The following is a 20,436-nucleotide window of genomic DNA, read 5'->3' as shown; positions in this document are numbered from 1 at the left end:
GTGAATCTTCACCCCCTCCTCCTCACTGAGATTCTCTCCCAGTGTCAGTGAATCTTCACCCCCTCCTCCACACTGAGACTCGCCCAGTGTCAGTGAATCTTCACCGCCTCCTCCTCACTGAGGCTCTCTCCCAGTGTCAGTGAATATTCATCCCCTCCTCCTCACTGTGAGACCCTCCCAGTGTCAGAGAATCTTCACCCCCTCCTCCTCATTGAGACTCTCCCAGTGTCAGTGAATCTTCACCCCCTCCTCCTCACTGAGACTCTCTCCCAGTGTCAGTGAATCTTCACCCCCTCCTCCTCACTCTGAGACTCTCCCAGTGTCAATCAATCTTCACCCCCTCCTCCACACTGAGACTCTCCCAGTGTCAGTAAATCTGCACCCCCTCCTCCTCTGTGAGACTCACTCCCAGTGTCAGTGAATCTTCACCCCCTCCTCCTCACTGAGACTCTCTCCAAGTGTCAGTGAATCTTCACCCCCTCATCCTCTCTGAGACTCTCCCAGTGTCAGTGAATCTTCACCCCTCCTCCACACTGAGACTCTCCCAGTGTCAGTGAATCTTCACCCCCTCCTCCTCACTGAGAGACTATCTCCCAGTGTCAGTGTAACTTCACCCCCTCCTCCTCACTGAGACACTCCCAGTGTCAGTGAATCTTCACCCCCTCCTCCTCACTGAGATTCTCTCCCAGTGTCAGTGAATCTTCACCCCCTCCTCCACACTGAGACTCTCCCAGTGTCAGTGAATATTCACGCCCCCCTCCTCAATGAGACTCTCTCCCAGTGTCAGTGAATCTTCATCCCCTCCTCTTCACTGTGAGAATCTCCCAGTTTCAGTGAATCGTCACCCCCTCCTCCTCACTGTGAGACCCTCCCAGTGTCAGTGAATCTTTACCTCCTCCTCCTCACTGAGACTCTCTCCCAGTGTCAGTGAATCTTCACCTCCTCCTCCTCACTGAGACTCTCCCAGTGTCAGTGAATCTTCACCCCCCTCCTCCTCACTGAGACTCTCTACCAGTGTCAGTGAATCTTCACACCCTCCTCCTCACTGAGACTCTCTCGCAGTGTCAGTGAATCTTCACCCCCCCCCTCCTCACTGAGACTCTCCCAGTGTCAGTGAATATTCATCCCCTCCTCCTCACTGTGAGAATCTCCCAGTTTCAGTGAATCGTCACCCCCTCCTCCTCACTGTGAGACCCTCCCAGTGTCAGTAAATCTTCACCTCCTCCTCCTCACTGAGCCTCTCTCCCAGTGTCAGAAAATCTTCACCCCATCCTCCTCACTGTGAGACCCTCCCAGTGTCAGTGAATCTTCACCTCCTCCTCCTCCTCAGTGAGACTCTCTCCCTGTGTCAGTGAATCTTTACCTCCTCCTCCTCATTGAGACACTCTCCCAGTGTCAGTGAATCTTCACCCCATCCTCCTCACTGAGAGACTCTCTCCCAGTGTCAGTGAAACTTTACCCCCTCCTCCTCACTGAGACATTCCCAGTGTCAGTGAATCTTCACCCCCTCCTCCTCACTGAGATTCTCTCCCAGTGTCAGTGAATCTTCACCCCCTCCTCCACACTGAGACTCGCCCAGTGTCAGTGAATCTTCACCGCCTCCTCCTCACTGAGGCTCTCTCCCAGTGTCAGTGAATATTCATCCCCTCCTCCTCACTGTGAGACCCTCCCAGTGTCAGAGAATCTTCACCCCCTCCTCCTCATTGAGACTCTCCCAGTGTCAGTGAATCTTCACCCCCTCCTCCTCACTGAGACTCTCTCCCAGTGTCAGTGAATCTTCACCCCCTCCTCCTCACTCTGAGACTCTCCCAGTGTCAATCAATCTTCACCCCCTCCTCCACACTGAGACTCTCCCAGTGTCAGTAAATCTGCACCCCCTCCTCCTCTGTGAGACTCACTCCCAGTGTCAGTGAATCTTCACCCCCTCCTCCTCACTGAGACTCTCTCCAAGTGTCAGTGAATCTTCACCCCCTCATCCTCTCTGAGACTCTCCCAGTGTCAGTGAATCTTCACCCCTCCTCCACACTGAGACTCTCCCAGTGTCAGTGAATCTTCACCCCATCCTCCTCTCTGTGAGACCCTCCCAGTGTCAGTGAATCTTCACCTCCTCCTCCTCACTGAGACTCTCTTCCAGTCTCAGTGAATCTTCACCGCCTCCTCCTCACTGTGAGACCCTCCCAGTGTCAGTGAATCTTCACCTCCTCCTCCTCACTGAGACTCTCCCAGTGTCAGTGAATCTTCACCCCCTCCTCCTCACTGAGACTCTCGCAGTGTCAGTGAATCTCCACCCATTCCTCCTCACTGAGACTATCGCAGTATCAGTGAATCTTTCCCCCCCCCCCTCCTCACTGTGAGACTCTCCCAGTGAATCTTCTCCCACTCCTCCTCACTGAGACTCTCTCCCAGTGTCAGTGAATCTTCACACCTTCTCCTCACTGAGATTCTCTCCCAGTGTCAGTGAATCTTCACCCCCTCCTCCTCACTGTGAGACTCTCCCAGTGTCAGTGAATATTCACCCCCTCCTCCACACTGAGACTCTCCCGGTGTCAGTGAATCTTCACCCCTCCTCCTCACTGTGAGAATCTCTCCCAGTGTCAGTGAATCTTCACGCCCCCCTCCTCACTGAGACTCTCTCCCAGTGTCAGTGAATCTTCATCCCCTCCTCCTCACTGAGACTCTCTCCCAGTGTCAGTGAATCTACACCCCCTCCTCCTCACTGTGAGAATCTCCCAGTTTCAGTGAATTGTCACCCCCTCCTCCTCACTGTGAGACCCTCCCAGTGTCAGTGAATCTTCACCTCCTCCTCCTCACTGAGACTCTCTCCCAGTCTCAGGGAATCTTCACCGCCTCCTGCTCACTGTGAGACCCTCCCAGTTTCAGTGAATCGTCACCCCTCCTCCTCACTGTGAGACCCTCCCAGTGTCAGTGAATCTTCACCTCCTCCTCCTCACTGAGCCTCTCTCCCAGTGTCAGAAAATCTTCACCCCATCCTCCTCACTGTGAGACCCTCCCAGTGTCAGTGAATCTTCACCTCCTCCTCCTCCTCAGTGAGACTCTCTCCCTGTGTCAGTGAATCTTCACCTCCTCCTCCTCACTGAGAGACTCTCTCCCAGTGTCAGTGAAACTTCACCCCCTCCTCTTCACTGAGACATTCCCAGTGTCAGTGAATCTTCACCTCCTCCTCCTCACTGAGATTCTCTCCCAGTGTCAGTGAATCTTCACCCCCTCCTCCACACTGAGACTCTCCCAGTGTCACTGAATCTTCACCCTTCCTCCTCCCTGTGATACTCTCTCCCAGTGTCAGTGAATCTTCACCCCCTCCTCCTCACTGTGAGACTCTCCCAGTGTCAGTGAATCTTCACCCACTCCTCCTCACTGTGAGACTCTCTCCAGTGTCAGTGGTTATTCACCCCCTCCTCCACACTGAGACTCTCCCAGTGTCAGTGAATCTTCACCCCCATCCTCCTCTCTGTGAAACTCTCTCCCAGTGTCAGTGAATCTTCACCCCCTCCTCCTCACTGAGACTCTCCCAGTGTCAGTGAATCTCCACCCCCTCATCCTCACTGAGACTCTCGCAGTGTCAGTGAATCTCCACCCATTCCTCCTCACTGAGACTATCGCAGTATCAGTTAATCTTCCCCCCCCCCTCCTCACTGTGAGACTCTCCCAGTGAATCTTCACCCCTTCCTCCTCACTGAAACACTCTCAATTGTCAGTGAATCTTCACCCCCTACTCCACACTGAGACTCTCCCGGTGGCAGTGACTCTTCACCCCCTCCTCCTCACTGAGAGACTATCTCCCAGTGTCAGTGTAACTTCACCCCCTCCTCCTCACTGAGACACTCCCAGTGTCAGTGAATCTTCACCCCCTCCTCCTCACTGAGATTCTCTCCCAGTGTCAGTGAATCTTCACCCCCTCCTCCACACTGAGACTCTCCCAGTGTCAGTGAATATTCACGCCCCCCTCCTCAATGAGACTCTCTCCCAGTGTCAGTGAATCTTCATCCCCTCCTCTTCACTGTGAGAATCTCCCAGTTTCAGTGAATCGTCACCCCCTCCTCCTCACTGTGAGACCCTCCCAGTGTCAGTGAATCTTTACCTCCTCCTCCTCACTGAGACTCTCTCCCAGTGTCAGTGAATCTTCACCTCCTCCTCCTCACTGAGACTCTCCCAGTGTCAGTGAATCTTCACCCCCTCCTCCTCACTGAGACTCTCTACCAGTGTCAGTGAATCTTCACACCCCCCTCCTCACTGAGACTCTCCCAGTGTCAGTGAATATTCATCGCCTCCTCCTCACTGTGAGAATCTCCCAGTTTCAGTGAATCGTCACCCCCTCCTCCTCACTGTGAGACCCTCCCAGTGTCAGTAAATCTTCACCTCCTCCTCCTCACTGAGCCTCTCTCCCAGTGTCAGAAAATCTTCACCCCATCCTCCTCACTGTGAGACCCTCCCAGTGTCAGTGAATCTTCACCTCCTCCTCCTCCTCAGTGAGACTCTCTCCCTGTGTCAGTGAATCTTTACCTCCTCCTCCTCATTGAGACACTCTCCCAGTGTCAGTGAATCTTCACCCCATCCTCCTCACTGAGAGACTCTCTCCCAGTGTCAGTGAAACTTTACCCCCTCCTCCTCACTGAGACATTCCCAGTGTCAGTGAATCTTCACCCCCTCCTCCTCACTGAGATTCTCTCCCAGTGTCAGTGAATCTTCACCCCCTCCTCCACACTGAGACTCGCCCAGTGTCAGTGAATCTTCACCGCCTCCTCCTCACTGAGGCTCTCTCCCAGTGTCAGTGAATATTCATCCCCTCCTCCTCACTGTGAGACCCTCCCAGTGTCAGAGAATCTTCACCCCCTCCTCCTCATTGAGACTCTCCCAGTGTCAGTGAATCTTCACCCCCTCCTCCTCACTGAGACTCTCTCCCAGTGTCAGTGAATCTTCACCCCCTCCTCCTCACTCTGAGACTCTCCCAGTGTCAATCAATCTTCACCCCCTCCTCCACACTGAGACTCTCCCAGTGTCAGTAAATCTGCACCCCCTCCTCCTCTGTGAGACTCTCTCCCAGTGTCAGTGAATCTTCACCCCCTCCTCCTCTCTGAGACTCTCTCCAAGTGTCAGTGAATCTTCACCCCCTCATCCTCTCTGAGACTCTCCCAGTGTCAGTGAATCTTCACCCCTCCTCCACACTGAGACTCTCCCAGTGTCAGTAACTCTTCACCCCCTCCTCCTCAGTGAGACTCTCTCCCAGTGTCAGTGAATCTTCACCTCCTCCTTCTCACTGAGCGTCTCCCAGTGTCAGTGAATCTCCACCCCCTGCTCCTCACTAAGATTCTCTCCCAGTGTCAGTGAATCTTCACCCCATCCTCCACACTGAGACTCTCCCAGTGTCAGTGAATCTTCACCCCCTCCTCTTCACTGAAACTCTCTCCCAGTGTCAGTGAATCTTCACCCCATCCTCCTCACTGTGAGACTGTCCCAGTGTCAGTGAATCTTCACCCCCTCCTCACTGAGACTCTCCCTGTGTCCGTGAATCTTCACCCCTTCTTCCTCACCGTGAGACGCTCCCAGTGACAGTGAATCTTCACCCCCTCCTCCACACTGAGACTCTCCCAATGTCAGTGAATCTTCACCCCCTCCTCCACACTGAGACTCTCCCAATGTCAGTGAATCTTCACCCCCTCCTCCTCACTGAGACTCTATCCCAGTGTCAGTGAATCTTCACCCCCTCCTCCTCACTGAGACTCTCTCCCAGTGTCAGTGAATCTTCACGCCCTGCTCCTCACTGAGACTCTCTCCCAGTGTCAGTGAATATTCACCCCCTCCTCCTCACTGTGAGACCCTCCCAGTGTCAGTGATTCTTCACCCCCTCCTCCTCAGTGAGGCTCTCTCCCAGTGTCAGTGAATCTTCACCTCCTCCTTCTCACTAAGTTTCTCTCCCAGTGTCAGTGAATCTTCACCCCCTCCTCCAAACTGAGACTCTCCCAGTGTCAGTGAATCTTCACCCCATCCTTCTCACTGTGAGACTCTCCCAGTGTCAGTGAATCTTCACCCCCTCCTCACTGAGACTCTCCCTGTGTCCGTGAATCTTCACCCCCTCCTCCTCACTGAGACTCTCTCCCAGTGTCAGTGAATCTTCACCCCCTCCTCCTCACTGAGACTCTCTCCCAGTGTCAGTGAATCTTCACCGCCTCCTCCTCACTGAGGCTCTCTCCCAGTGTCAGTGAATATTCATCCCCTCCTCCTCACTGTGAGACCCTCCCAGTGTCAGTTAATCTTCACCCCCTCCTCCTCATTGAGACTCTCCCAGTGTCAGTGAATCTTCACCCCCTCCTCCTCACTGAGACTCTCTCCCAGTGTCAGTGAATCTTCACCCCCTCCTCCTCACTGTGAGATTCTCCCAGTGTCAGTCAATCTTCACCCCCTCCTCCACACTGAGACTCTCCCAGTGTCAGTAAATCTGCACCCCCTCCTCCTCTGTGAGACTCTCTCCCAGTGTCAGTGAATCTTCACCCCCTCCTCCTCACTGAGACTCTCTCCAAGTGTCAGTGAATCTTCACCCCCTCATCCTCTCTGAGACTCTCCCAGTGTCAGTGAATCTTCACCCCCTCCTCCACACTGAGACTCTCCCAGTGTCAGTAAATCTTCACCCCCTCCTCCTCAGTGAGACTCTCTTCCTGTGTCAGTGAATCTTCACCTCCTCCTTCTCACTGAGCGTCTCCCAGTGTCAGTGAATCTCCACCCCCTGCTCCTCACTAAGATTCTCTCCCAGTGTCAGTGAATCTTCACCCCATCCTCCACACTGAGACTCTCCCAGTGTCAGTGAATCTTCACCCCCTCCTCTTCACTGAAACTCTCTCCCAGTGTCAGTGAATCTTCACCCCATCCTCCTCACTGTGAGACTCTCCCAGTGTCAGTGAATCTTCACCCCCTCCTCACTGAGACTCACCCTGTGTCCGTGAATCTTCACCCCCTCTTCCTCACTGTGAGACGCTCCCAGTGACAGTGAATCTTCACCCCCTCCTCCACACTGAGACTCTCCCAATGTCAGTGAAGCTTCACCCCCTCCTCCTCACTGAGACTCTCTCCCAGAGTCAGTGAATCTTCACCCCCTCCTCCTCACTGAGACTCTCTCCCAGTGTCAGTGAATCTTCACCCCCTCCTCCTCACTGTGAGAACCTCCCAGTGTCAGTGAATCTACACCCCCTCCTCCTCATTGAGACTATCCCAGTGTCAGTGAATCTCCACCTCCTCCTCCTCACTGAGACTCTCTCCCAGTGTCAGTGAATCTTCACCCCCTCCTCCACACTGAGACTCTCCCAGTGTCAGTAAATCTTCACCCCCTCCTCCTCAGTGAGACTCTCTCCCAATGTCAGTGAATCTTCACCCCCTGCTCCTCACTGAGACTCTCTCCCAGTGTCAGTGAATCTTCACCCCCCCCTCCTCACTGAGACTCCCTCCCAGTGTCAGTGAATCTTCATCCCCTCCTCCTCACTGTGAGAATCTCCCAGTTTCAGTGAATCGTCACCCCCTCCTCCTCACTGTGAGACCCTCCCAGTGTCAGTGAATCTTCACCTCCTCCTCCTCACTGAGACTCTCTCCCAGTGTCAGCGAATCTTCACCGCCTCCTCCTCACTGTGAGACCCTCCCAGTGTCAGTGAATCTTCATCCCCTCCTCCTCACTGTGAGAACCTCCCAGTGTCAGTGAATCTTCACGTCCTCCTCGTCCTCACTAAGACTCTCCCAGTGTCAGTGAATCTTCACCCCATCCTCCTCACTGAGACACTCTCCCAGTGTCAGTGAATCTTCAACCCCCCACCACACTGAGACTCTCTCCCAGTGTCAGTGAATATTCATCCCCTCCTCCTCACTGTGAGAATCTCCCAGTTTCAGTGAATCGTCACCCCCTCCTCCTCACTGTGAGACCCTCCCAGTGTCAGTGAATCTTCACCTCCTCCTCCTCACTGAGACTCTCTCCCAGTGTCAGCGAATCTTCACCGCCTCCTCCTCACTGTGAGACCCTCCCAGTGTCAGTGAATCTTCATCCCCTCCTCCTCACTGTGAGACCCTCCCAGTGTCAGTGAATCTTCACCTCCTCCTCCTTACTGAGCCTCTCTCCCAGTGTCAGTGAATCTTCACCCCCCCCTCCTCACTGAGCATCTCTCAGAGTGTCAGTGAATCTTCACCCCTTCCTCCTCCTCACTGAGACTCTCTCCAGTGTCAGTGAATCTTCCCTCCTCCTCCTCACTGAGACACTCTCCCAGTGTCAGTGAATCTTCGCCCCCTCCTCCTCACTGAGAGACTCTCTCCCAGTGTCAGTGAAACTTCACCCCCTCCTCCTCACTGAGACACACCCAGTGTCAGTGAATCTTCACCCCCTCCTCCTCACTGAGATTCTCCCCCAGTGTCAGTGAATCTTCACCCCCTCCTCCACACTGAGACTCTCCCAGTGTCAGTGAATCTTCACCCCTCCACCTCCCTGTGAGACTCTCTCACAGTGTCAGTGAATCTTCATCCCTCCTCCTCCCTGTGAGACTCTCTCACAGTGTCAGTGAATCTTCACCCCCTCCTCCTCACTGAGAGACTCTCTACCAGTGTCAGTGAAACTTCACCCCCTCCTCCTCACTGAGACACTCCCAGTGTCAGTGAATCTTCACCCCCTCCTCCTCACTGAGATTCTCTCCCAGTGTCAGTGAATCTTCACCCCATCCTCCACACTGAGAATCTCCCAGTGTCAGTGAATCTTCACCCCTCCTCCTCCCTGTGAGACCCTCTCACAGTGTCAGTGAATCTTCACCACCTCCTCCACACTGAGACTCTCCCAGTGTCAGTAAATCTTCACCCCCTCCTCCTCAGTGAGACTCTCTTCCTGTGTCAGTGAATCTTCACCTCCTCCTTCTCACTGAGCGTCTCCCAGTGTCAGTGAATCTCCACCCCCTGCTCCTCACTAAGATTCTCTCCCAGTGTCAGTGAATCTTCACCCCATCCTCCACACTGAGACTCTCCCAGTGTCAGTGAATCTTCACCCCCTCCTCTTCACTGAAACTCTCTCCCAGTGTCAGTGAATCTTCACCCCATCCTCCTCACTGTGAGACTCTCCCAGTGTCAGTGAATCTTCACCCCCTCCTCACTGAGACTCACCCTGTGTCCGTGAATCTTCACCCCCTCTTCCTCACTGTGAGACGCTCCCAGTGACAGTGAATCTTCACCCCCTCCTCCACACTGAGACTCTCCCAATGTCAGTGAAGCTTCACCCCCTCCTCCTCACTGAGACTCTCTCCCAGTGTCAGTGAATCTTCACCCCCTCCTCCTCACTGAGACTCTCTCCCAGTGTCAGTGAATCTTCACCCCCTCCTCCTCACTGTGAGAACCTCCCAGTGTCAGTGAATCTACACCCCCTCCTCCTCATTGAGACTATCCCAGTGTCAGTGAATCTCCACCTCCTCCTCCTCACTGAGACTCTCTCCCAGTGTCAGTGAATCTTCACCCCCTCCTCCACACTGAGACTCTCCCAGTGTCAGTAAATCTTCACCCCCTCCTCCTCAGTGAGACTCTCTCCCAATGTCAGTGAATCTTCACCCCCTGCTCCTCACTGAGACTCTCTCCCAGTGTCAGTGAATCTTCACCCCCCCCTCCTCACTGAGACTCCCTCCCAGTGTCAGTGAATCTTCATCCCCTCCTCCTCACTGTGAGAATCTCCCAGTTTCAGTGAATCGTCACCCCCTCCTCCTCACTGTGAGACCCTCCCAGTGTCAGTGAATCTTCACCTCCTCCTCCTCACTGAGACTCTCTCCCAGTGTCAGCGAATCTTCACCGCCTCCTCCTCACTGTGAGACCCTCCCAGTGTCAGTGAATCTTCATCCCCTCCTCCTCACTGTGAGAACCTCCCAGTGTCAGTGAATCTTCACGTCCTCCTCCTCCTCACTAAGACTCTCCCAGTGCCAGTGAATCTTCACCCCATCCTCCTCACTGAGACACTCTCCCAGTGTCAGTGAATCTTCACCCCCCCACCACACTGAGACTCTCTCCCAGTGTCAGTGAATATTCATCCCCTCCTCCTCACTGTGAGAATCTCCCAGTTTCAGTGAATCGTCATCCCCTCCTCCTCACTGTGAGACCCTCCCAGTGTCAGTGAATCTTCACCTCCTCCTCCTTACTGAGCCTCTCTCCCAGTGTCAGTGAATCTTCACCCCCCCCTCCTCACTGAGCATCTCTCAGAGTGTCAGTGAATCTTCACCCCTTCCTCCTCCTCACTGAGACTCTCACCAGTGTCAGTGAATCTTCCCTCCTCCTCCTCACTGAGACACTCTCCCAGTGTCAGTGAATCTTCACCCCCTCCTCCTCACTGAGAGACTCTCTCCCAGTGTCAGTGAAACTTCACCCCCTCCTCCTCACTGAGACACACCCAGTGTCAGTGAATGTTCACCCCCCTCCTCCTCACTGAGATTCTCCCCCAGTGTCAGTGAATCTTCACCCCCTCCTCCACACTGAGACTCTCCCAGTGTCAGTGAATCTTCACCCCTCCACCTCCCTGTGAGACTCTCTCACAGTGTCAGTGAATCTTCATCCCTCCTCCTCCCTGTGAGACTCTCTCACAGTGTCAGTGAATCTTCACCCCCTCCTCCTCACTGAGAGACTCTCTACCAGTGTCAGTGAAACTTCACCCCCTCCTCCTCACTGAGACACTCCCAGTGTCAGTGAATCTTCACCCCCTCCTCCTCACTGAGATTCTCTCCCAGTGTCAGTGAATCTTCACCCCATCCTCCACACTGAGAATCTCCCAGTGTCAGTGAATCTTCACCCCTCCTCCTCCCTGTGAGACTCTCTCACAGTGTCAGTGAATCTTCACCACCTCCTCCTCACTGTGAGACTCTCTCCCAGTGTCAGTATATCTTCACCCCCTCCTCCTCACTGTGAGACTCTCCCAGTGTCAGTGAATCTTCACCCACCCATCCTCACTGTGAGACTCTCCCAGTGTCATTGAATCTCCACCCCCTCCTCCTCACTGAGACTCTCGCAGTGTCAGTGAATCTCCACCCATTCCTCCTCACTGAGACTATCGCAGTATCAGTGAATCTTCCCCCCCCCTCCTCACTGTGAGACTCTCCCAGTGAATCTTCTCCCCTTCCTCCTCACTGAAACTCTCTTCCAGTGTCAGTGAATCTTCACCCCCTGCTCGACACTGAGACTCTCCCAGTGTCAGTGACTCTTCACCCCCTCCTCCTCACTGAGACTCTCTCCCAGTGTCATTGAATCTTCACCCCTTCTCCTCACTGAGATTCTCTGCCAGTGTCAGTGAATCTTCACCCCCTCCTCCTCACTGTGAGACTCTCCCAGTGTCAGTGAATCTTCACCCACTCCTCCTCACTGTGAGACTCTCTCCAGTGTCAGTGGTTATGCACCCCCTCCTCCACACTGAGACTCTCCCAGTGTCAGTGAATCTTCACCCCATCCTCCTCTCTGTGAGACCCTCCCAGTGTCAGTGAATCTTCACCTCCTCCTCCTCACTGAGACTCTCTCCCAGTCTCAGTGAATCTTCACCGCCTCCTCCTCACTGAGACTCTCGCAGTGTCAGTGAATCTCCACCCATTCCTCCTCACTGAGACTATCGCAGTATCAGTGAATCTTTCCCCCCCCCCCTCCTCACTGTGAGACTCTCCCAGTGAATCTTCTCCCCCTCCTCCTCACTGAGACTCTCTCCCAGTTTCAGTGAATCTTCACCCCTTCTCCTCACTGAGATTCTCTCCCAGTGTCAGTGAATCTTCACCCCCTCCTCCTCACTGTGAGACTCTCCCAGTGTCAGTGAATCTTCACCCACTCCTCCTCACTGTGAGACTCTCTCCAGTGTCAGTGAATATTCACTCCCTCCTCCACACTGAGACTCTCCCGGTGTCAGTGAATCTTCACCCCTCCTCCTCACTGTAAGAATCTCTCCCAGTGTCAGTGAATCTTCACGCCCCCCTCCTCACTGAGACTCTCTCCCGCAGTGTCAGTGAATCTTCATCCCCTCCTCTTCACTGTGAGAATCTCCCAGTTTCAGCGAATTGTCACCCCCTCCTCCTCACTGTGAGACCCTCCCAGTGTCAGTGAATCTTCACCTCCTCCTCCTCACTGAGACTCTCTCCCAGTCTCAGGGAATCTTCACCGCCTCCTCCTCACTGTGAGACCCTCCCAGTGTCAGTGAATCTTCACCCCCTCCTCCTCACTGTGAGACCCTCCCAGTGTCAGTGAAACTTCACCTCCTCCTCCTCACTGAGACTCTCCCAGTGTCAGTGAATCTTCACCCCATTCTCCTCACTGAGACTCTCTACTAGTGTCAGTGAATCTTCACACCCTCCTCCTCACTGAGACTCTCTCGCAGTGTCAGTGAATCTTCACCCCCCCTCCTCACTGAGACTCTCACAGTGTCAGTGAATATTCATCCCCTCCTCCTCATTGTGAGAATCTCCCAGTTTCAGTGAATCGTCACCCCTCCTCCTCACTGTGAGACCCTCCCAGTGTCAGTGAATCTTCACCTCCTCCTCCTCACTGAGCCTCTCTCCCAGTGTCAGAAAATCTTCACCCCATCCTCCTCACTGTGAGACCCTCCCAGTGTCAGTGAATCTTCACCTCCTCCTCCTCCTCAGTGAGACTCTCTCCCTGTGTCAGTGAAACTTCACCCCCTCCTCCTCACTGAGACATTCCCAGTGTCAGTGAATCTTCACCTCCTCCTCCTCACTGAGAGTCTCTCCCAGTGTCAGTGAATCTTCACCCCCTCCTCCACACTGAGACTCTCCCAGTGTCAGTGAATCTTCACCCTTCCTCCTCCCTGTGATACTCTCTACCAGTGTCAGTGAATCTTCACCCCTTCTCCTCACTGTGAGACTCTCCCAGTGTCAGTGAATCTTCACCCACTTCTCCTCACTGTGAGACTCTCTCCAGTGTCAGTGGTTATTCACCCCCTCCTCCACACTGAGACTCTCCCAGTGTCAGTGAATCTTCACCCCCATCCTCCTCTCTGTGAGACTCTCTCCCAGTGTCAGTGAATCTTCACCCCCTCCTCCTCACTGAGACTCTCCCAGTGTCAGTGAATCTCCACCCCCTCATCCTCACTGAGACTCTCGCAGTGTCAGTGAATCTCCACCCATTCCTCCTCGCTGAGACTATCGCAGTATCAGTTAATCTTCCCCCCCTCCTCACTGTGAGACTCTCCCAGTGAATCTTCACCCCTTCCTCCTCACTGAAACACTCTCAAGTGTCAGTGAATCTTCACCCCTACTCCACACTGAGACTCTCCCAGTGGCAGTGACTCTTCACCCCCTCCTCCTCACTGAGACACTCCCAGTGTCAGTGAATCTTCACCCCCTCCTCCTCACTGAGATTCTCTCCCAGTGTCAGTGAATCTTCACCCCCTCCTCCACACTGAGACTCTCCCAGTGTCAGTGAATCTTCACCCGATCCTCCACTCTGTGAGAATCTCTCCCAGTGTCAGTGAATCTTCACGCCCCCCTCCTCAATGAGACTCTCTCCCAGTGACAGTGAATCTTCATCCCCTCCTCTTCACTGTGAGAATCTCCCAGTTTCAGTGAATCGTCACCCCCTCCTCCTCACTGTGAGACCCACCCAGTGTCAGTGAATCTTTACCTCCTCCTCCTACTCACTGAGACTCTCTCCCAGTGTCAGTGAATCTTCACCTCCTCCTCCTCACTGAGACTCTCCCAGTGTCAGTGAATCTTCACACCCTCCTCCTCACTGAGACTCTCTACCAGTGTCAGTGAATCTTCACACCCTCCTCCTCACTGAGACTCTCTCGCAGTGTCAGTGAATCGTCACCCCCCCCCTCCTCACTGAGACTCTCCCAGTGTCAGTGAATATTCATCCCCTCCTCCACACTGCGAGAATCTCCCAGTTTCAGTGAATCGTCACCCCCTCCTCCTCACTGTGAGACCCTCCCAGTGTCGGTGAATCTTCACCTCCTCCTCCTCACTGAGCCTCTCTCCCAGTGTCAGAAAATCTTCACCCCATCCTCCTCACTGTGAGACCCTCCCAGTGTCAGTGAAACTTCACCTCCTCCTCCTCACTGAGACTCTCCCAGTGTCAGTGAATCTTCACCCCATTCTCCTCACTGAGACTCTCTACTAGTGTCAGTGAATCTTCACACCCTCCTCCTCACTGAGACTCTCTCGCAGTGTCAGTGAATCTTCACCCCCCCTCCTCACTGAGACTCTCACAGTGTCAGTGAATATTCATCCCCTCCTCCTGATTGTGAGAATCTCCCAGTTTCAGTGAATCGTCACCCCTCCTCCTCACTGTGAGACCCTCCCAGTGTCAGTGAATCTTCACCTCCTCCTCCTCACTGAGCCTCTCTCCCAGTGTCAGAAAATCTTCACCCCATCCTCCTCACTGTGAGACCCTCCCAGTGTCAGTGAATCTTCACCTCCTCCTCCTCCTCAGTGAGACTCTCTCCCTGTGTCAGTGAATCTTCACCTCCTCCTCCTCACTGAGAGACTCACTCCCAGTGTCAGTGAAACTTCACCCCCTCCTCCTCACTGAGACATTCCCAGTGTCAGTGAATCTTCACCTCCTCCTCCTCACTGAGAGTCTCTCCCAGTGTCAGTGAATCTTCACCCCCTCCTCCACACTGAGACTCTCCCAGTGTCAGTGAATCTTCACCCTTCCTCCTCCCTGTGATACTCTCTACCAGTGTCAGTGAATCTTCACCCCTTCTCCTCACTGTGAGACTCTCCCAGTGTCAGTGAATCTTCACCCACTTCTCCTCACTGTGAGACTCTCTCCAGTGTCAGTGGTTATTCACCCCCTCCTCCACACTGAGACTCTCCCAGTGTCAGTGAATCTTCACCCCCATCCTCCTCTCTGTGAGACTCTCTCCCAGTGTCAGTGAATCTTCACCCCCTCCTCCTCACTGAGACTCTCCCAGTGTCAGTGAATCTCCACCCCCTCATCCTCACTGAGACTCTCGCAGTGTCAGTGAATCTCCACCCATTCCTCCTCGCTGAGACTATCGCAGTATCAGTTAATCTTCCCCACCTCCTCACTGTGAGACTCTCCCAGTGAATCTTCACCCCTTCCTCCTCACTGAAACACTCTCAAGTGTCAGTGAATCTTCACCCCTACTCCACACTGAGACTCTCCCAGTGGCAGTGACTCTTCACCCCCTCCTCCTCACTGAGACACTCCCAGTGTCAGTGAATCTTCACCCCCTCCTCCTCACTGAGATTCTCTCCCAGTGTCAGTGAATCTTCACCCCCTCCTCCACACTGAGACTCTCCCAGTGTCAGTGAATCTTCACCCGATCCTCCACTCTGTGAGAATCTCTCCCAGTGTCAGTGAATCTTCACGCCCCCCTCCTCAATGAGACTCTCTCCCAGTGACAGTGAATCTTCATCCCCTCCTCTTCACTGTGAGAATCTCCCAGTTTCAGTGAATCGTCACCCCCTCCTCCTCACTGTGAGACCCTCCCAGTGTCAGTGAATCTTTACCTCCTCCTCCTCCTCACTGAGACTCTCTCCCAGTGTCAGTGAATCTTCACCTCCTCCTCCTCACTGAGACTCTCCCAGTGTCAGTGAATCTTCACCCCCTCCTCCTCACTGAGACTCTCTACCAGTGTCAGTGAATCTTCACACCCTCCTCCTCACTGAGACTCTCTCGCAGTGTCAGTGAATCGTCACCCCCCCCTCCTCACTGAGACTCTCCCAGTGTCAGTGAATATTCATCCCCTCCTCCACACTGTGAGAATCTCCCAGTTTCAGTGAATCGTCACCCCCTCCTCCTCACTGTGAGACCCTCCCAGTGTCGGTGAATCTTCACCTCCTCCTCCTCACTGAGCCTCTCTCCCAGTGTCAGAAAATCTTCACCCCATCCTCCTCACTGTGAGACCCTCCCAGTGTCAGTGAATCTTCACCTCCTCCTCCTCCTCAGTGAGACTCTCTCCCTGTGTCAGTGAATCTTTACCTCCTCCTCCTCATTGAGACACTCTCCCAGTGTCAGTGAATTTTCACCCCATCCTCCTCACTGAGAGACTCTCTCCCAGTGTCAGTGAAACTTTACCCCCTCCTCCTCACTGAGACATTCCCAGTGTCAGTGAATCTTCACCCCCTCCTCCTCACTGAGATTCTCTCCCAGTGTCGGTGAATCTTCACCCCCTCCTCCACACTGAGACTCTCGCAGTGTCAGTGAATCTTCACCCCCTCCTCCTCACTGTGAGACTCTCCCAGTGTCAGTGAATCTTCACCCACTCCTCCTCACTGTGAGACTCTCTCCAGTGTCAGTGCTTATTCACCCCCTCCTCCACACTGAGACTCTCCCAGTGTCAGTGAATCTTCACCCCCTCCTCCTCACTGAGATTCTCTCCCAGTGTCAGTGAATCTTCACCCCCTCCTCCTCACTGAGACTATCGCAGTATCAGTGAATCTTCCCCCCTCCCTCCTCACTGTGAGACTCTCCCAGTGAATCTTTACCCCCTCCTCCACACTGAAGCTCTCTCCCAGTGTCAGTGCATCTTCACCCCCTCCTCCACACTGAGACTCTCCCAGTGTCAGTGAATCTTCACCCCATCCTCCTCTCTGTGAGACCCTCCCAGTGTCAGTGAATCTTCACCTCCTCCTCCTCACTGAGACTCTCTCCCAGTCTCAGTGAATCTTCACCGCCTCCTCCTCACTGTGAGACCCACCCAGTGTCAGTGAATCTTCACCCCCTCCTCCTCACTGTGAGACCCTCCCAGTGTCAGTGAAACTTCACCTCCTCCTCCTCACTGAGACTCTCCCAGTGTCAGTGAATCTTCACCCCCTCCTCCTCACTGAGACTCTCGCAGTGTAAGTGAATCTCAACCCATTCCTCCTCACTGAGACTATCGCAGTATCAGTGAATCTTTCCCCCCCCCCTCCTCACTGTGAGACTCTCCCAGTGAATCTTCTCCCCCTCCTCCTCACTGAGACTCTCTCCCAGTTTCAGTGAATCTTCACCCCTTCTCCTCACTGAGATTCTCTCCCAGTGTCAGTGAATCTTCACCCCCTCCTCCTCACTGTGAGACTCTCCCAGTGTCAGTGAATCTTCACCCACTCCTCCTCACTGTGAGACTCTCTCCAGTGTCAGTGAATATTCACCCCCTCCTCCACACTGAGACTCTCCCGGTGTCAGTGAATCTTCACCCCTCCTCCTCACTGTGAGAATCTCTCCCAGTGTCAGTGAATCTTCACGCCCCCCTCCTCACTGAGACTCTCTCCCGCAGTGTCAGTGAATCTTCATCCCCTCCTCTTCACTGTGAGAATCACCCAGTTTCAGTGAATTGTCACCCCCTCCTCCTCACTGTGAGACCCTCCCAGTGTCAGTGAATCTTCACCTCCTCCTCCTCACTGAGACTCTCTCCCAGTCTCAGGGAATCTTCACCGCCTCCTCCTCACTGTGAGACCCTCCCAGTGTCAGTGAATCTTCACCCCCTCCTCCTCACTGTGAGACCCTCCCAGTGTCAGTGAAACTTCACCTCCTCCTCCTCACTGAGACTCTCCCAGTGTCAGTGAATCTTCACCCCATTCTCCTCACTGAGACTCTCTACCAGTGTCAGTGAATCTTCACACCCTCCTCCTCACTGAGACTCTCTCGCAGTGTCAGTGAATCTTCACCCCCCCTCCTCACTGAGACTCTCACAGTGTCAGTGAATATTCATCCCCTCCTCCTCATTGTGAGAATCTCCCAGTTTCAGTGAATCGTCACCCCTCCTCCTCACTGTGAGACCCTCCCAGTGTCAGTGAATCTTCACCTCCTCCTCCTCACTGAGCCTCTCTCCCAGTGTCAGAAAATCTTCACCCCATCCTCCTCACTGTGAGACCCTCCCAGTGTCAGTGAATCTTCACCTCCTCCTCCTCCTCAGTGAGACTCTCTCCCTGTGTCAGTGAATCTTCACCTCCTCCTCCTCACTGAGAGACTCACTCCCAGTGTCAGTGAAACTTCACCCCCTCCTCCTCACTGAGACATTCCCAGTGTCAGTGAATCTTCACCTCCTCCTCCTCACTGAGAGTCTCTCCCAGTGTCAGTGAATCTTCACCCCCCCCTCCACACTGAGACTCTCCCAGTGTCAGTGAATCTTCACCCACTTCTCCTCACTGTGAGACTCTCTCCAGTGTCAGTGATTATTCACCCCCTCCTCCACACTGAGACTCTCCCAGTGTCAGTGAATCTTCACCCCCATCCTCCTCTCTGTGAGACTCTCTCCCAGTGTCAGTGAATCTTCACCCCCTCCTCCTCACTGAGACTCTCCCAGTGTCAGTGAATCTCCACCCCCTCATCCTCACTGAGACTCTCGCAGTGTCAGTGAATCTCCACCCATTCCTCCTCGCTGAGACTGTCGCAGTATCAGTTAATCTTCCCACCCTCCTCACTGTGAGACCTTCCCAGTGAATCTTCACCCCTTCCTCCTCACTGAAACACTCTCAAGTGTCAGTGAATCTTCACCCCTACTCCACACTGAGACTCTCCCAGTGGCAGTGACTCTTCACCCCCTCCTCCTCACTGAGACACTCCCAGTGTCAGTGAATCTTCACCCCCTCCTCCTCACTGAGATTCTCTCCCAGTGTCAGTGAATCTTCACCCCCTCCTCCACACTGAGACTCTCCCAGTGTCAGTGAATCTTCACCCGATCCTCCACTCTGTGAGAATCTCTCCCAGTGTCAGTGAATCTTCACGCCCCCCTCCTCAATGAGACTCTCTCCCAGTGACAGTGAATCTTCATCCCCTCCTCTTCACTGTGAGAATCTCCCAGTTTCAGTGAATCGTCACCCCCTCCTCCTCACTGTGAGACCCTCCCAGTGTCAGTGAATCTTTACCTCCTCCTCCTCCTCACTGAGACTCTCTCCCAGTGTCAGTGAATCTTCACCTCCTCCTCCTCACTGAGACTCTCCCAGTGTCAGTGAATCTTCACCCCCTCCTCCTCACTGAGACTCTCTACCAGTGTCAGTGAATCTTCACACCCTCCTCCTCACTGAGACTCTCTCGCAGTGTCAGTGAATCTTCACCCCCCCCTCCTCACTGAGACTCTCCCAGTGTCAGTGAATATTCATCCCCTCCTCCACACTGTGAGAATCTCCCAGTTTCAGTGAATCGTCACCCCCTCCTCCTCACTGTGAGACCCTCCCAGTGTCGGTGAATCTTCACCTCCTCCTCCTCACTGAGCCTCTCTCCCAGTGTCAGAAAATCTTCACCCCATCCTCCTCACTGTGAGACCCTCCCAGTGTCAGTGAATCTTCACCTCCTCCTCCTCCTCAGTGAGACTCTCTCCCTGTGTCAGTGAATCTTTACCTCCTCCTCCTCATTGAGACACTCTCCCAGTGTCAGTGAATTTTCACCCCATCCTCCTCACTGAGAGACTCTCTCCCAGTGTCAGTGAAACTTTACCCCCTCCTCCTCACTGAGACATTCCCAGTGTCAGTGAATCTTCACCCCCTCCTCCTCACTGAGATTCTCTCCCAGTGTCGGTGGATCTTCACCCCCTCCTCCACACTGAGACTCTCGCAGTGTCAGTGAATCTTCCCCCCTCCCTCCTCACTGTGAGACTCTCCCAGTGAATCTTTACCCCCTCCTCCACACTGAAGCTCTCTCCCAGTGTCAGTGCATCTTCACCCCCTCCTCCACACTGAGACTCTCCCAGTGTCAGTGAATCTCCACCCATTCCTCCACACTGAGACTCTCACCCAGTGTCAGTGAATCTTCACCCCCTCCTCCTCACTGAGACTCTCTCCCAGTGTCAGTGAATCGTCACCCCCTCCTCCTCACTGAGAGACTCTCTCCCAGTGTCAGTGAAACTTCACCCCCTCCTCCTCACTGAGACACTCCCAGTGTCAGTGAATCTTCACCCCCTCCTCCTCACTGAGATTCTCTCCCAGTGTTAGTGAATCTTCACCCCCTCCTCCACACTGAGACTCTCCCAGTGTCAGTGAATCTTCACCCCTCCTCCTCCCTGTGAGACTCTCTCACAGTGTCAGTGAATCTTCACCACCTCCTCCTCACTGTAAGACTCTCCCAGTGTCAGTGAATCTTCACCCACTCCTCCTCACTGAGATTCTCTCCCAGTGTCAGTGAAACTTCACCCCCTCCTCCTCAGTGAGACTCTCTCCCAGCGTCAGTGAATCTTCACCCACTCCTCCTCACTGAGATTCTCTCCCAGTGTCAGTGAAACTTCACCCCCTCCTCCTCAGTGAGACTCTCTCCCAGTGTCAGTGAATCTTCACCCCCTCCTCCTCACTGAGACTCTCTCCCAGTGTCAGTGAATCTTCTCCCCCTTCTCCTCACTGAGACTCTCTCCCAGCGTCAGTGAATCTTCACCCCCTCCTCCTCACTGAAACTCTCCCAGTGTCAGTGAATCTCCACCCCCTCCTCCACACTGAGACTCTCCCAGTGTCAGTGATTATTCACCCCCTCCTCCACACTGAGACTCTCCCAGTGTCAGTGATT

This window comes from Scyliorhinus torazame, chromosome 3 (genome assembly GCF_047496885.1).
Source record: "Scyliorhinus torazame isolate Kashiwa2021f chromosome 3, sScyTor2.1, whole genome shotgun sequence".
NCBI classification, from domain to species: Eukaryota; Metazoa; Chordata; class Chondrichthyes; order Carcharhiniformes; family Scyliorhinidae; genus Scyliorhinus; species Scyliorhinus torazame.
Note: the sequence above shows the minus strand (reverse complement) of the source record.